The sequence below is a fragment of the Tiliqua scincoides genome, chromosome 5 (genome assembly GCF_035046505.1).
Source record: "Tiliqua scincoides isolate rTilSci1 chromosome 5, rTilSci1.hap2, whole genome shotgun sequence".
NCBI classification, from domain to species: Eukaryota; Metazoa; Chordata; class Lepidosauria; order Squamata; family Scincidae; genus Tiliqua; species Tiliqua scincoides.
The window spans coordinates 123,298,565-123,316,399 of NC_089825.1; the positions used below are offsets into that span (position 1 = coordinate 123,298,565).

The window sequence follows — 17,835 nt, forward strand, 5'->3', positions numbered from 1 at the left end:
ACCTGTAGGTCCATTCACTGTGTTCTTGAGCAGGCGTAAAAAGGGCCAGGCCAAGGCAAACAGCCTAGGGTCCCTGGGCAAAGTGACTGGCAGGTTGTCCAAGGGCCAAACAACAACGTAGTTGGGAGAACTGATCCTGTCCTTGCTCCCTCTGACACAACTACGGCTGTGCCTGTGATTCTTCCCAAACTGCTGGCTAATTTTCACGCAGCGACTAATGTACTGTTCCGCAAAATGGTGGCTTCAGCTATTCACATGAAGACATGTGCACACACCCAAGCATGCTCCTGTTCCTGGTCTCTGTGGCTAGAAGATTACAGCCTTGTATGTGGCTGGCTGCTTGGAGAGCAGCCCTGTTGAGTGAAGAAGGTTCTAGTCTTGTCTCCTCCACCCTTCAACTTGGCTGAGATTTCAACTTCTCCTCCCAGGAAAGATTAATCCTCCCATAAATAAGTGCCAAAATGTCCTTAAGCCAACAACTGAGAAGCCTGCTAAGATGAGCAGAGCTCCACCACAAGAACGGGAACAGAATGTAGAACTGCCCGTGCAGAACTGCTACGTCAGAAAATTCCTCTTGAGAATCCCAACGTAATCAACAGTAACGTTTGTCTTCTAAACTGGACGGTTTAAGTCAGCGGTTCCCAAACATATGCTACTATCTTTGATCATGCAAGATCTTGCCCGATCCAAGATGGTCGTGCCTGGGAGAACCGGGAAGAAGAGACTGCCGGGGAAATCCTGTGGCACCCCTGTCAGTTTGCCATGGCTCCTTCAGGTGCCGTGGCACACAGTTTGGGAACCACTGGTTTAAGTCATTTACATTCATTGAAACTGTGGGAAGACTCTGTGTTTCCCCCCCCCCATTTCACTCTATTCTGACAATTTCAAAGCCTTCTCTTTTAATTTCGCAGCTGTTTAATAAGATTCAGGAGGGAGCAGATTGCCATCTCTCTCTGACCATTACATATGGTACTGTCTAGATAGATAGGAAATCCCCTAGATTTGGGGGCTCCCTGTTAACCCAGGAGAGAGGCTTTCCCAAGGCAGTATCTTTTTGCCTGAACCACTGAGCTTTGGGTGGCAGCAGCAAAGACCTACATTTCCCAGTTATTCCCAGTTTAACCAGTAAGAAGAGTAAAGCAAGAACAAGACAGGTGGAAGCCTCTCCATTAGGTACTGCAAACAAGCAGGTATTGCTCCTGTTTTGTCAGCTGGCTTTCCCTCCACAAACCGAAGTTTATCCACCGATATTTTTCTTTCTCTCTTCCATGCTGTTATCTTTAATCATCCATTTATTGATGGGCAGCCCAGTCCTGTGAGCAATGCACCAGCACCAGTGTGCGCTGTGCTGCTTCCTATGGGGGAATTTTGGCTGCTGGAGGTCTCCTTAGGTATTCAATCTGTGCGTGGGGGCTCCCTAGGGAGGCGTGGCTAGCCCCAGGGACATCTTGAGGCATCTTGGGGAGAGAAGTGGCCACAGCTGCTCAGTTCAGCTGCACATGCTGCCTCCCTACTTGCTGCTTTTCTGTGGCTATGAAAGAGGTGGGTGGGGCAGCGTGAGGTGGGGGGGAGGGTGAAACATGGTAGGGGAGCCTCCCTGCCAAACCGAGAGAAGGCTGGCTGGGCAGTGGTGGAGTTGCTGCATCTCATCGGCACAGGGCGTGCTCCTGGTAGGCTGGAGGGAAGCCTGACCTAGAGAGAGCTCCACCAGTTTCCACTTGGGAAGGAGGGAGCCCAGCCTGCTCTTGGAGGGCGGTGTCTAAATGCCCCAGACTGCATTCCTCTGTCTTGCCTGGGGGAATAAAGGTGGCATCTGCATGTTAGGGTGTCTGTGTGTGAGCAGGCCCCCATCTACTTTGGGGGTGAGTTATACTCTTGCTCTGTGTGGCTGCAATCCTATCCACACTTTCCTGGGAGTAAGCCCCATGGACTCAAATGGGACTTACTTCTGAGTAGACCTTCATAGGCTTGGGGTCTGTGTCAGCTTAACCAAAGATCTTCACCTTTCTCTCTTTCCTCCCCCTTCAAAAAAGAAAAAAAAAGCTGCTCTTGATCAGTCAAGCTTTGACTCCAAAAATTGATTAAAAAATAAAAATACCCCCATTCCTTGTCAGCCAGCCCCCTTTTTCCTCCTTCCTCCTTTGGGGGGGGGGGTACTTCCCATGTTGGTTGCTATTATAAGAGAAAAGCACAAGCCTAGCTAGGTCTACCCAGAAGTAAGTCCTATTGTGTTCAATGGGACTTACTCCCAGGAAAGTGAGGTTAGGATTGCAGCCAGTCTCTGTGAAACAGTTTCCCATCAGTTTGCAATTAGCAGATACAGACAAAACAGTCTTCCCCTCCCTCAGCAAATTCATCACTTCTCCTCCCCTCCCTTTCCAAAACCCTCCAGGTGTGCTGCTAACAAACTCAGGGCACAATCCTAACCAGGTCTACTCAGAAGTAAGTCCTATTTTAGTCAATGGGGCTTACTCTCAGGTTAGTGTGGTTAGGATTGCAGCCTCAGAGTGCTGGCAGCTGTTTTTTTGTTGTTGTTTATAGTGTATAATTATAACACCTTCACCCCCATTTTGGGGGTGAGGTGGTGTGATGGGGAGCTGTGGCCAATGGCCACAAGGATCTGGGGAGCTGCAGGCCAGAAAAGTTTGAGAACCACTGCCTTAGGGTAAGGGGACATTTGTACCCTTGCTGCAGGGTAAGTCCCAGCAGTCACAGTGGGTCTGTTTGGACCTTTGCCAACAATGTCGCTGGTGCAAATCCATGTCACCAGGCCAGGCCCAAGAAGGGGGATAGGATGTGGCATGCACCAGCACCACCAATCCCACCCCTCCTGACCCTGATCAAACCCCCCTCACCGCCCTCCCCTTCCACCCCTCCCCATTCTTCTGTTACCTAATTACCTGTCTTGGACCCCCTTCTTTCCTCTCAAAGTAACTTGTAACAGCCATCAATACAGGACAGAGGGAGGGGGTGCAGAATAAAGACAGGCCAAGTATGAACTTAGGGGAGATGCTCCAGACTAACTGCCTTGCAAATTCTATAATTAACAGACCCCCTTCCTTTTTGCTGACAAGTTAACCAAAGGTGCCTAATGTCAGTAAAACCCCCCGCTGACAAAGCCAGAAACCAGACAACATAGCTGAAAATAGCCACAGCAAAACATGTTTGCACAGAAAGTCCGAAACCAGGATACTTCCCTGTTGGAAGGTGGGGGGCAAAAGCCATGAGGAGGGCAATGGAGAGTGGCGGGGGAGCAAGGGCATGAGAAGCTCAGTGGAACATGACCAGAGAAAGTCAACACCCTTTTGGGGGACTTTGTTTTGAATGACAACTGAAATGTATAAAAGGAGGGTCCCACCCTTTTGACATTGCCTTTGAATTTGAGTGTGCAAACTCTCAAAGGTCACGGACATGTCTTGTTGTTGAACAATAAAGAACCTTCAAAGCCTTCCACCTTTCAGTGTCTGCTTATTCGGCCTCAGTGGCACTGGACAGAATCCACCCTGTCTACCGAACTGGTGCTGCCCTTCTGGGCAAGGGTACGACACTTCCCCACCCCTGTACTGGACATACCTGGAAGGCGCCTGCCTTCCTGCCAGCACTCCTGACCTTTGCGCTGTTGCAAAATGCTTTAAGACGCTTTTGCAGCAGCACATGCCGACAGAACATGTATTTCGCTGGCATAGAAGAAGGTTACAATTGGGCCACAAGGCTGCAATCCAAGGCATGCTCATCTGAGAGTAAGCCCCATAGAATTAAATGAGACTTGCTTCTGAGTAGACATGCATAGGCTTGTTCTGTAAATGTTTATCCCTTTCTTTCAACATCTCTAAGTTTTTCTCTCACACCTTGGTTTTGTCTTTCTTCAACAAAAGGTATAAACTTCTCCATTTAGTAGTGGATACATTTTCCTGTCTTGTTTTGAATTTTAACCTTATTTTGCCCAGCTGCTTTCAAACTCTGATCATAACTTGACTCAGTTCTTTACTCCTCTGGGGAAAAGAAAAAGCTTAACAAAGCTTGACAGCAACACCCCAGTAATCTGGAAAAGACGATGAACTCATGTGACATCGCCAGCATTATTACTACACCCCAAAGTAATCCATTGATTCATTTCCTCCCTTGTTCTTCGGGTGAACAATATACACACCAAGACATTGGTAAGCTGTTTAACAGCTAACTGAACAGTTATATAAAATGAGAAACATGATCAGGTTATCAAATACTTGCCTGCATACAATCTTTTCATCTCCCTCCCTCTCACCTTCTCCCTCACCGGGCAGTTGGCGCAAATGGCCGTGTGGCAGGGGAGGGGACAATCCAGCTGAGGTAGAGGATCACTGCTCCGTGTTTGGGGCAGAGGTTCATGTGCCCCTTGATGTGCAGCTCGATCCTACCTAACTCCTCATGTGCTGATGCAGCTGCACCAGTAGGGCATGCGCTGCATTTCATGAGAGAGTTTCAGGCCATGAAGGCCTCCTTGAAGTAAGGGAGCATTTGTTCCCTTGCCCTGTGCGAAGCCCTCACCATCCCGCTGGGTCTATTTCAACCTGTGCCAGCCACACGTCCGAGTCAACCCAAGAAGGCAGAACAAGGCTGGGGATAGGATATCAGTGGCACTGCCATACTGCCTCCTTCCCAGCCTCAAGTTGCCCTCCTTCCTACCTGGTCTCCTCCCTGTCTCTGACCACTAGACCTGGCAAAATAAGACTGTTTTAGGATTGGGCTGTTACTGCTATTACTAGGAGTTGTTTTTTTTATGATGATGATTTTTCCCCCCTAAAATTTCTTGATTAAAATAGCAAATTGGAGTCCTGTCTGTTTTTATCCACATTCTTATTCCACATTGCACAAACAGTGCCATAAAGCACAATAAGCACGTGAACTGTAAACTCTATATCATTAGCCCAGCGGCACAGTCACTAGTGGTCACTAGTGGCACACGGACACTTTCTGAGTGGCACACACAAAGTTGCCATATATTTTTGAAAAACATTTAAGTAATAACAAAGAAAGCACCACAGAGGGACAAGAAGGGGGGCAGGCAGAGGGGGGCTGGGTTGGGCTGTGCAGAAGGACAATGAATGCCCCTCTTGTCCAGTGAATGGACTTTGGAAGGGGTCTTGCAGGGCCAGACAAAAGATCAATGCAGGCCACCTTTCTGGCTTCCTCAGCACTCAGCCAGGTGTCTTTGGAAAGCCCCAAATAGCAACTGCACTCCCAGGTTTCTTGCTCTGTACCTGCAGGTAGAAAGTGCAGGCTTATCTCTTCCTTCTCAGTGCCTCTGCCCAGGCATTTGCTTTCTCTGCACCCATTCAGGTCTCTCCCCCCCCCCCCAGCTGCTGCGCGTTTACAACCTCTAGCAGATCTTTAGCAGTATCTCTAGCAGATACTTTTACTCAGTTGCTCCACCATCAGAGACATTTCAGGAAGCAGGGTGGGAGGGGAGCAGGACTGGCAGAGCCCAGCTTCGCAGGATCCAGAACTCTGTGCCAGGCCAGAAGGCTTGACACAGAGACTCTCAACTCTGCACTGGCAAAATTGACTTGAGAAGCCCCATTGTGGGGCGTGGGGCTTTCCCCAGGAAGGTCCTCTTTCCTGAGGAGACCTTTAGAGGCCCCAGCAGTGCCGCTGGATGCAGTGGTAGCCATTTCTACACCACTGCACCTGGCAGAGCCGCTGAGGATAGGATTGGGCTGTTAGCTAACCAAGCGGATCAGGAATTAATTTATCAGGTGACTCAGAAAGGCCTAATTCATCTGTTAAATAAGAAATTAGTCCACCACATGCATTGGTGATTAGACAATAAATGAATCAAGAATCAAGTGCATTAGAAATTGCTTCCTCAAAATGAATTAGCTCTAACAAATCCAAGGTTAGTTTTATATGCAAATATAGTTTCTCCCAAGCCTCCCTTAGGCTTTTTGACATCTAAGCTTATGAGGTATTTCCTTCGATAGAACAAAATTTTGCTCAGGAAGTGACTCAGAATGGATTCATCCTTTGCATAATACCTTCATTATGCAATAAAACAAAAAGATTAATCAAAGACTAATCACATGTTGGGGAAGAACATACAAAAATAGATCATTAGTTAGGACTTAATGCTGCCTAGCAATCTCCAGGCCTCTCATCTTAATCCTCATCTTCCTATACGCAGTGTTGGGAACTCAAGTCAGTCACTCGGACTTGAGTTGCGAAAATGCATGATTTTAGGTGAACTCAGCAACATGGGAGACTCTGAAAAAGACTTGAGTCAGGGTCTCCTGACTCGGCTCTTGTCCCCACACTTGTAGACTCAAGTCTGCCTGTGTCTGGGGGTGCTTGCTTATTGTTTTTGCAGCATGGAAAACCTCGTAGGTCAGCATTCTGATGGGAGAGCAGCAGGAAGTTCCAGCTGGGAGGTAGGGAAGGGTTAATGTGAGCTGGAGGGGGGAGGCAGGAATGGATGATCATTGGACAAAGGATGGTCATTCTGATATTTCCATTGGCTGAGGGAGGGCAGGTGGAGCAGCTAAGGTGGTCCAAGCCTTATGATTGGCTTGAAAAGCCCAGGGAGAGGGAGGCAACAAGGAGTTCATAGCAATCACATTTTGTACCACATGGCTGGTGAGGAGGGGACCCCTCATCAAATGACCAGCTACAGTGGGACTGAGTAGGGCTGCCAAGGATTGGGTCATCCTGGTAAACTTCATTGCTGCTGTGCATGATCCTCTGTCCTCTTGCCGCTTCCATCCCCTCTCTCTTGCTGTCCCTCTCACCTCTCCTGCCCTCTTTACATATGGGTGGGGACAGCAGGGGGAGTGAGTAAAGAGAACTTCGACACACACAGAGCCTGGCAACAGCCCCATTTTTTCCCCGGTGGGCTTTTTAAAGGGGGGCCACTTGACTCAAGTCCATTAGAATCACTAAAGGGTGACTTGGAGACTCAGAAAGTGCCCCCCGTTATGACACTTTCTTGAGTGGAGTCATGGGGGGCGGTGATTCGGCGACTCAACTTGAGTCAAGCCACACTGAGTTTGCCCAAATGCCTTCAGATATGTTTTCAACTCCAAGCTGCTAAACCTAATTAAACTAGGCCATAGCCTCTGCCTCCTTTCCAGAATAAATGTCTCACCAGCAGACAGTACTGTGCCTTTGGTGCCTGCAGTTTTAAATACTTACTCCTACCATGTTTAATCAATCAATCAATCAAGAACTTTTAACTGATTTTTTAAAAACTCACCCCTGATTAATCAGGCAGCAGATTAAAAAAATGTTCCAGACAGTGATGGAGGTCTTAATGATAACAGTAATGATATAGCACAGTTAAACCATTTCTGCCCAACGTTGCATATACACAACAGGGATCAAATGTGTACACTTGTGGGCTGGGCGGAAATGGATTTTAATACAGATACAAAATGTGTGTGTGTGTGTGTGTGTGTGATTGATTATCTAAAGAGTTGGTGTTTAACCTCTGTGATGGAAATGCGCAAGATCCCTTAAGGAGATAGGGTGTGGTGTCAACATTGGCCCCTTGCTCTGGCAGGCAAGCATAGGGTTAATGTCTTAGAATGCAGCTGCAGCCACTTGGGGGCAATAAGGCCCTCAGGGTTAAAAGCAGCACCTGCAGGAAGGAAAAGGGTGTGGATAGTAGAAGGAGGAAAGCTTGGAGGGAGGAAGGAAACTAAATGTAATGGACTGAGGACCTAATGGACTGACTGACAGACTACTGGACCTGCTGACTTACCAGTTGAGTAACAGACAGATGGGTGAATGGACTTCTGAGGATTGCTGGAATGGGGACTGCTGGAACAAAGGCTGCTGGAGACACCCTCCACAACCCCTACTTCCTCTTAGAGCCCAATCCTATCCTTCCCCCCATGCCAGTGCAGCCATGCCAAAATGGGCGCACTGTATCCAGTGGGGAGTGCAGATCAGGAGGCGACAGAGCCAAAAGTGGATTCAAATCCCCTTACCCTTCTGTAAGTCTCCCAACCTGCAATGGGTCTCCTTGGACCTCAACTAGCAATTTCACTAGTGCAACTCCAAGGAGAGAAAGGGGGAGAGTGGTTAATGCCAGAGAGGATAGGATCCAGTGCATACCATCACTGTCAGATCCAACCCCCTTGCAGCCTCCCCTCCCCACCTTGTTTCACCCCTCCTGCTTCTCCTGCTGACTTACCTGCTCCAGTGGGCAGTGGGACAGCCGATGACATTGGCAGGAAGGCTCTGGTCTTCCCACTAGCGTCCCTGGCAGCATGCTACTACGCACACTGCCAGAGCACCTTTTATGATGATACTGACTGCTTTACAGCAATCAGCACCAATGGAAGAGGCGTGAAAAAGTTGGCTGGTGAGTATAGAATTGGGTCATTACTTTAAAAGGCCAATTCTGAGTAAACGGGACTGGATTGTGGTCCGTGTCCTCCTGCATGCTTGTGTATGCAGCTATGCTGACAATCCCAATTTCCTTAATTTCATAAAGTCTTGCTTTTCATTAAGAAAATCCACTGAACAATATTTTCAGAAATCTTCCCTCTTTCTAGATTTCTAGTAGAATAATGAAATGCTTGTTTAGTAATTTTTTTAAAGCTTTAGGACCATGAATATATTGCACTGTATAATGTGTGTGGAATGTTGTCGTTTTGTGATCCATGCTGGTCTATGGACGTTTTGACAATAAACTAAACATTAAGAAAAATTGAAACTTTTACCTTATCATTTTGGTTTTTGCCAATAAAGCCAAGGTATCTCATAAACTTATTGTGCTTCAGTCTTCAGATGATAGTTATGCATTTTCACCCAGCACCCATGGCAGTGGGGTGATCCTAGGTCTGTGTTTTAACCTTTGGCCGAGGCCAGTTCAAAAAGAGGTCTATGAGTCAACTGAAAGTTGACTGCAGCCTCAAATATCCCCCCATATTACTATTAGCAAAACCTGTATAGGAGCCAGCACACTAAAGTTAAAAGCGGCTCGACCTTCCAGGTCACACCCAGAGTGGGTGATCAACTCTTAAGATATGGAGGAACCTGGAGCAAGTCAAAAACAGAGCCATTTGGTGCCACAACTGAGTAATGGACTCTAACCGGCAATCTCCCCTACCCGAATCCTTGATTGAATGTGCCCTGCCCTTGTCACGAACAAGAACAGCAATGAAGTTCTTTTGTTAGATAAGGAAACCACCAGCCTTGGTTCAGTGATTTCCAGAAAGGCTGGTGAGTTCAGCTCTCAGGAACTTGGAGTAAACAAGAGACTTAATCTGAGATCCAAGTATCCTTCCAGCTGAGATGGAAGGATACTAGGAGGTCAGAATGAACCTCAGTTAGTCCATGAGAAAATGCCCTATAGAAAGAGGTCTGATTTTTTTTTGGTGATTACAAAATAAAATTCTGCACTTCTCATTTTTATTTCTTAAACCACCCTGAAATCTGTGAAAAAATAAAACACCTCTACATATTGGTCACTGTAGGCTGGTTGGACTGGATAGGGTAATAACTCTTGTGTGGCTAATGACTGGTATGGGTAATGACTGCGGCTCTATCTGCTGACACTATACCACCTATATCACCTACCTAGTACACTTTTAAAGCAATTATAATTTATAAAAATGCACCCTTGGAATAAAAACACACGACACTGCTTGGTGCACTTCTCATTTTTGTAAAAAAAACACAAACCGAAATCTGTGATAAATAAAGCCAAAAAAGCACACTTCTACCTATAGAACATCTGACCAGAGTGCTGGAGTGCCCCACTGTACTATATGACAGCATCCCACATTCTTGGCCAAGAGACAGTGCTCTCAGCAAGCAATGAAGATAACTTAGAACATAAGAGCCCTACTGTATCAGACCAAAGGCCCATCTAGTCCAGCTTCCTGTATCTCATAATGGCCCACCAAATGATTCAGGGAGCACACAAGACAACAAGACACAACCTGCGTCCTGGTGCCCTCCCCTGCATCTGAAGTAGCCTACCTCTAAAATCCGGAGCTTGCATATACCTATAATTGTATATATTATATACATATAATTGTATATAATTGTATATATATTATATATAATTGTATGACTTGTAACCCATGATAGACTTTTCTTCCAGAAATTTGTTCGGTTTGTTCTCTCTTAAAGGCATCTAGGCAAGATGCCATCACTACTTCCTGTGGCAAGGAGTTCCACAGACTAATTACACAGTGGGTAAAGAAATATTTTCTTTTGTCTGTCCTAACTCTCACAACATTCACTTTCTCCCTTCCCCACGTCCAAATCCCTTGTCCCTGGTTCTCCCCTACTCCCTCTTCCTCTCCCTTGGAGGGCCAAGTTCTGCCACCAACCTGTGGAACCACCCAAAACCCTCATCCTCTTTCATCCTCTCTGACTTTGGAACCAAGCTGACTTTCTTATGAAGCACCCATTGCACCTCTCCCCCAGTAAGTCAACACAGTGGAAATAAAGCTGAAATCACATTGTTATCATTCTTTCCTCTACACCTTGTAATGGAAGATCAGAAGATCATCAGGTGGATGATGTGGTGTTGACAGTGATCCCATGTTTTGACAGCTGTTTGATAGCTCTGGGAAGGGCAGGGCTGGCTCCACAGCTGTAATCAATCAAGGCCAATGAGGACCTGTTTGGACACCTGAGCTTCATTTGACCTTGATGGGGCTTTGAATGAGCTAAGGAGGTAGGAGTTCTGTGTTCATCCTTTGCACACCACAGCGGTTGTTCTAGAGATAAAGAGGGTGTTAATTAGCCAAAAAGCGGGCATTGGAGGGGAGTTGTGATAATTGGATGGGACAAATTGGCGTCGGCAGGATTCGAAAATTGGGATAGGACACACCTTGATTCCCTTCTCCTTAAATATTCCTAGGCACTGACCCAGAGACTAACTTGGCTGCATAAACCTAAGCAAAACAAGTCAGCTGCCCAGATACCAACTCATCTCAGCAGACTGGGACAGGTAATCTTGGACGAGTGTGTCACAACAACAGTCAAAGATGCTTTAATGCGCTTGTTTGGGTACACATTTGGGTCCATTCCAATGTGTTTCTTAGCAGGTTTGGCAACACCGTGACTAACTGAAACTCCAGTGACTCAACTTTCTGAGAGATCATAAGCTGCCTACCAAGAATACATAGAAAATTCCTCCCTGGCTTGTTAACCCAGAACAACACTATGGTGAAGAAATGATGGACTTGCAACATCTTTCAGCTCTAGGATTGGTTGACTTTTTACACACCTGAAAATCTTGGTGTTTTTTTTTTACCATCGCAGGGCACAGGGTCACCATCTTTGTTTCTGGCAACTTCTGAATCTACATGTACTGGATGAGAGACAATGCCTGGCCTCAAACCAGCTGGCAACTGGTTTTGGTATTGCCTCAACCAGTAGTAGACAGGTGAAGCGTTGGAAAACGCAGCAGACTGGTCAAAACCTGTTTGGTTGGCAGTCTTTATGAAATGTAAGAACAAATTCATTTTATCATTGTAGTAATGATTCATTTTTGTTAAACAGTGGTCCTCACCGTCGCTACCTGCAAGAAACTCCTGGCAATCATTTTAAAAAGAGAGAAATCCACAGCCTTTTCCCCAGATAAACTCAGCAACTGAATTGTGATTGGGAGTTCCTGGAAAGATGCTTGGGAGAGGACGGAAGCTCTCCTTATATGCCCCTTATGCACACTCTCCTTGTGTGATTTAAGTGGGCAAGGTACAATTTCCCAATTTTCTTTATGTTTAGGACCATAGACATCGAGAATGAAACCTACTCATGTGAAAGTTGCCAAATGGATAGTACATGAAGCTGTAAATCCCATGCTTCTTTGGAGAGTGTTGTATTGGGAAAAAGTTCAAGTATGTTTTCACAAGGAAATGCAGATTTATGAACACATCCCTATTTAATATACCAAAAAAAAAAAAAAACTGCATTGAGGCCCAGGCTTCCAGTCCTCATGGCATTCAGGAAAAGATAAACAACATTAAAACACATATACAGGTGGAGCCTATTTATTCGAGTGAGTTCCATTCCACGACCTGGTGCAATTAAGAAAAAAGCGTTGTGCTAAATTCCATCGAGTTATGCAAATACGATGCAGCCTGACTCCTGGGGCTGGAAGGAAACTAAGGCAGCTGTTATCAATCCCCTTCCCTCTGCTCCTTTGCCTCCCCCTCCTTCTCTCCCTCCCGTTGCCATCTGTCCCCACTTCTTTCACAGATGGGATGCTGAGCTTTTAAGAGTCCAGTCCTATGCATTTCTACTCAGAAGTTCCATTGTAGTCAACCCCTGCTAATTGGGTAAGAGGCACTTTTTCAAGTGGGTGCTCCTTTTTTTAGCAGGGGAAGAGTAACTGGCCCACCTCACCCCAGCAGTGTCTGTTCTAGTGGCTGTCTGCTGGTATTCATTTGCATCTTTTTAGATTGTGAGCCCTTTTGGCACAGGGAGCCATTAGTTATTTGATTTTTCTCTGTAAACCGCTTTGTGAACTTTTAGTTGAAAAGCAATATATAAATACTGTTATTATTATTATTAATAATATTAATAATAATAATAATAATAATAATAATAATAATAATAATAATAATAATAATAATAATAATACTCAGGAGGAGTATAATATAATAATAATAATGGGCAGGAGGTCTGGTCTAGAGGGTAGAGCCTCCGTCTGCCTGAAGATAACATCCACAAGGCCACCGTGCGACCTTGAAGCAGCTGACAAGCTGAAGCCGAGCTATTCCATCTGCTCTGAGCGTGGGAGGATGGAGGCCAGAATGTGAAGCCAGATCGGAATGAAACACCTGAATGTAGTGGTTCTTGAAAGAAAGAACCTTCTTTCAAATTGTAAAAATCCCTATTTAATAAGGGATTTAAATAAAAGCCTGCCTATGTAAACCACCTTGAATAAAGTCTTGAATAAAGACCAAGAAAGGTGGTATATAAATACCTGTTGTTGTATAAATACTCCACCTTGCTGCATGTGCTCTGGCTGCAGAGGTTTTCTGCCCCCTCTTCAGCCTCAGCTGGCTCAGGGGCTCCAGGAGTCTTACTGTTCCTTCGCAAGGGGAACCTCTTCCATGGCTCCAGGGCTATTTCCCTGCCTGTGCAGTGCAGCCTTTTTGCAATGTTTTGGGCTGCCTGGAAACAGAGCAGGGAAAAGGTGTGTGAAACTTTCAGTTCCCCCCACCCCATTAGAGTTGAGACAAATCTGCAGATAAAAAATCTGTGGATAAATAGGTTGCACCTGTACATGCATGTGTATTTATGTGAGCCTCCCAGTAGTTTGGGAGGATGGGACTCTGTCAGCACAGTACCTTTCCCTTATCTGTGGTCAACAATTCTTTTTCTATACCATCCCAGACTTTGACTGGAAGGAAAGAACAAAACAACATTTGCAATTCATGTAAGTAAATGAACTTCATTACACAATCACCTTGTAGTCACAGTGCCTGCTGCAACACAGGATTACATAGACTTCAAATCCTCACCCAGCCACAAAGCTCACTGAGTGGTACCTTAATGCCCAATCCTATCCTCTCTTACACTGCTAAAATGTGCTTTCTGGCTGCTGCAAAAGTGACACACCAGAGCGTGGCCTGGCTGCTGGAAGCAATGAGAAGCCAGGGCCGCATGGCAACAGATTGGGGACGCCCACCACTTCAGGTAAGACCATGTGGTGGGCAGGAGGGAGGTGGAGAGGGAGCAGAAAGGTGTGGGCAGAACAGGGAGACAATGGGAAGGAGGATTGATCAGGGGGCTGGAAGGTGCTGGGTTCAATGGCAGTGGCTGCTGCCAGTGGCATAGCTAAGGAGGTGCAGGGGTAGCAGTCACACGGGGCAACAAGCTTTAGGGGAGCAACAAACTGAGCTTGACACTAGTGGTCAAAATGGTGAAAATCTTGGTATATACAAATAATAGCATCATGTCACATATCATTGGAAAGGTAATTTAATGCAGAATGCAATGAAACAAACCCCATTGGAATATCTGTATTCTATCAGAAGTTATGGCCAATTAACCAGAAAACAAAAACACAACAACCTTAAAGAATAAAAAGTATATTTCTTTAACTCAAAACGGACCTATTAGACCGGTTGTTCTGAGAGCCAATGAGATGTTATGATACAGCTTGGAACCAATAAGGTGTTAATATGAGTCGGCTCTCATTTCCATGTATCATAATGCAGCTACTCCTGCTAACTGGTAAAGAGGCACTTTTTCAAGTGGTGCTTCTCTTATATTTAGTAGGGAGAGAATAATGGTCCCTTTTCACACTAGCACAGTGTCTCTAACCAATGAGGGGCACACTTTTTATTTATTTACCTAATTAAATTTGATTTGGGGGGGGGGGCTACAATATCTTCTTTGATCCCAGGTAGCAGATAGATGCCTTAGCTATGCCACTGGCTGGGGGGAGGTGGCAGATCAAGTGGGTGGTGAACTGCTGGGGGAGGAAGCAAGTTTCCTTCCAATTTATTTTTTAAAAAGCCCGGGCGTGATGTCACTTCCAATTGTGACATCACTTCCGGTGCATCATTTTGAGCTCCGTACCGGGCTACATGTTCATTAGCTACGCCACTGACTGCTGCCAAATCCTGATCCCCTTCCTGGGCCTGATCCACCTTCACAGGTCCATGTGGACTTGTGCCAGTGATATCACAGGTGCAGGTCCAAGTAGACCTGGCGGGCTGCTATGGGCTTACTCCATGGTAAGGGAACAAATGTTCTCTTACCCAGAGGAGGCTGCTGGAGGTTGAAACCCCCCTGCAGGATATAGTGGATGCAGTGCTGGTGCCACTGTATCGCCGCACAGGGAATTAGGTAGAATTGGGCTATGAGTGTAGCCTACTTCACAGGGCTTTGAGGACTGAAGCAAGGCCCATCTTCAATCTCCTGCTCTGGTCAGCCTTTCCCACACACTGCTTTGGCCACTCTCTTGATCATGTCTTGACCCAAAACTGCCCCCCCGACCTTCCTACTACGGAGTCCTCCTTGTCTTATCATCACCTTGGCTCCTTCAATGCTGCTCATAGTCTGTCTCCTCTCCACATTTGGCTTCCTTCTCTGAGATAGGGAGAAAAGCTGGTATAACACAGTAGCTATAAAGCAGGAGCTCCCTTTTTTGTATGTCACCCCTGGTTTGAATGTCACATGAACTCGTTACATGGTAAAAGGCTAACTACTCCCTCTCAGCCCCAGTTGAAATAATATTCTTGTTATGTGGCCATGCCTCATCTTTCCAAGAAGTCAGGGGCACCGTTTTACCTGGGCTTGGGCTTCCTTTGGAGGAGAAATCACTGGAGGCTTATGGTATCTTTGTCATATTGGCTTTATTGGCTAACTATATGGGTTTGAGCATTCGACAGCATTAGGTGCATGTTCCTGCGTGCCACATCACCCACATCTGTCGCCTAGACCAGGGGTGTCCAAACATTTTGGCAGGAGGGCCACATGATCTCTCTGACACTGTGTCAGGGGCCGGGAAAGAAAGAATTAATTTACAATTTACAATTTGAATAAATTTACATAAATGAATATATTAGAGATGAAACTTGTATGAATGAATGATGGTCTTGGACTAGCTCAAGGTTATAAAAGGCCTTGCACAAAGCAAGGCCAGCCTTTCCTTCACTACCACTGCTGCATCACAGACATGCAACAGCAAGTAGGGGAGGGAGCCCTCATCCCACAGCTCAGATGAGAGGTCAAACAGTTGTCCGCATGCTGAGAGTGCAGGTTCCAGCAAGTCTCTGGAGGGCCACAGTCTCATTGGAGACTGGGGGCTCCCCGAGGGCCTGATTGGGAGCTTCCGAGGGCCACAAGTGGCCCCCGGGCCGGGGTTTGGGCACCCCTGGCCTAGACCCATGCTAACTTTCAATTTGTTCTCTTAGCTTCCAGTCCAAATCACCTCCCATTTCAACCTCTGGCTCATTCAGAATCGACAGTTCATGTTGTCTTTGTCTTCCCCACAGACCACACCAGGGGACAAGTGAATCACCGAATACTCACACCTCAGCCCCTGGTTGGTCAGGCAGATGTACAGGGTCCTGCAGACCCCTTCTCAGCACCACCAGGGAGTTGTTAAGATCCATTAGTAGCTTCCTGGCTTATTAGCTTTGAAAACTTGTTGACTTGTTGCAATACATGGGCACAATACACGGGCAGTTTCCATCTTCAATCCCTCCCTATCCTCAGTGGCATAGCTAGAGGGGGGTGCAAAGTGCTAAGTTTTACAGGGTGCTGCCTGTCCTCAACCCTTGATTTCTTTATGCCATGCTCCACATGCTTTGTTCACCCTGCTCATCCTCTGCCTTGCCTCACCCTGTCCATCCAACACCTGTGCTTGCAGAAATGACTTTGGAAGAGAATAAATGGTTGGCTGACTACATCCCCTGCAAATTCATCCCCTCCGCCTTCTTGTCTGCCATCTGCCTGCCCAAACAATACAGTATTTCTACACCTCAACTCCAAGAATCCCTCAGATCCCTTCACTACCTTTGATTCCCTGATGAGGCCTGTCCCTCCCCCTCCACTTTGTTTCCTTCTTCAGCACCAAATTATAACCCTTCATGAAGATCTGTCTCCTTCCAGCCCTTCCTCCCTCAACCCTTTCCTTTTCCTGTCCTGCTTGCTGAAGGCTGCAGTCCTATGCATACTTTCCTAAGAGTAAGTCTCATTGAATACAATGGGACTTACTTCTGAGTCAACATGCATAGGATTGTGCTGGAAGTGAGTAATCAGTTTTTCTCACTGAATCCTCCCACTTGTCTCTCTGATCCCAGAGCCTTGTTGCCTGTGGAGCTGGTGTTAGGAAAATTCTCACAATCCCATTGGAACAGGGATCTAAGCCTGGATAACAAACCAGTGTATTGCAGAAAATCACCCTCCCCTGAGAAAGAGACTGCAGGAGGCGGCTTCACGCAAAGCTCACAGTTTTTATGATAAAAGAATAAAGATATTTCACCTCAAATGATGGTGATGGTTGCTTTAAACAAGGTTATATTTAAACAAGGCAGGTGTTTTACAGAATTGCAGGAGAAATATGGAGATTGTATTCAAAGGAGGGGGGAAGATGCAAAAACAGGTGGTGAAACAAAAGAGGTTACATTCAATGAAGCCAATACAGGCAGGAAGTCACTTACACTGGATTAACTTCTTCCCTCCAGGGTGTGGCTGGAAGGGTGTGTGCTGTCAAAGGGGTTGAAGCTTGACCAGAGTTCTCCAGCAGTAGTGTAGCGGGGGGGGGGGGGAAACTATATGTACTGCAAGTGCCACAATGCACAGTGCAAGGGCCCCCTCCAACTCACCATCAGAGCCATTCCAGCAGCAACAGCAACATGCTGGCACTCGCTCAACCAAATGGTTGGCAACCTCAGTCTCGAAAGACTATGGTGTAAGCCTACAGCACCCAGTATTCCCAAGCGGTCTCCCATCCAAGTACTAACCAGGCCTGACCCTGCTTAGTTTCCAAGATCAGATGAGATTGGGCATGTGCAGGGTAACAGTTCCAAATGGTGTGTCCTGCAAGTTGCCATTGCTGCCTGGAATGGCTCTGACAGAGGCTGGGAAGGGCTGCATACACAGTGCCTTTCAGTGCCTGCAGTACTTACCATTTTGCTCTTCCTTTAGCTACGCTGCCCTTCTCCAGGAACTCGGCCCGTGACTCAGAAAGGCAGTGTCCTGGTGTCCATTTTGTCTGTAAGAGCTCATCAGGCTGAGCTGGAATCCAGACACTTTGGCACATAATGTAGGTGCTTGTGTTACCTGGCAGCAACATTTATAGTGGCATTTATAAGGGCAAGGCATAGGCATTAATTAAAAAGGAATAAGGATAAAAGGCTGATCTGTAATAGC

The 17,835-nt window shown here is 46.4% G+C and overlaps 1 pseudogene; it reads right to left on the minus strand.

The window, feature by feature from the left end:
• Positions 1–17,377: 17,377 nt before the first annotated feature.
• On the minus strand, positions 17,378–17,496 carry LOC136654957 (5S ribosomal RNA; annotated as a pseudogene).
• Between the last annotated feature and the right edge of the window lie 339 nt (positions 17,497–17,835).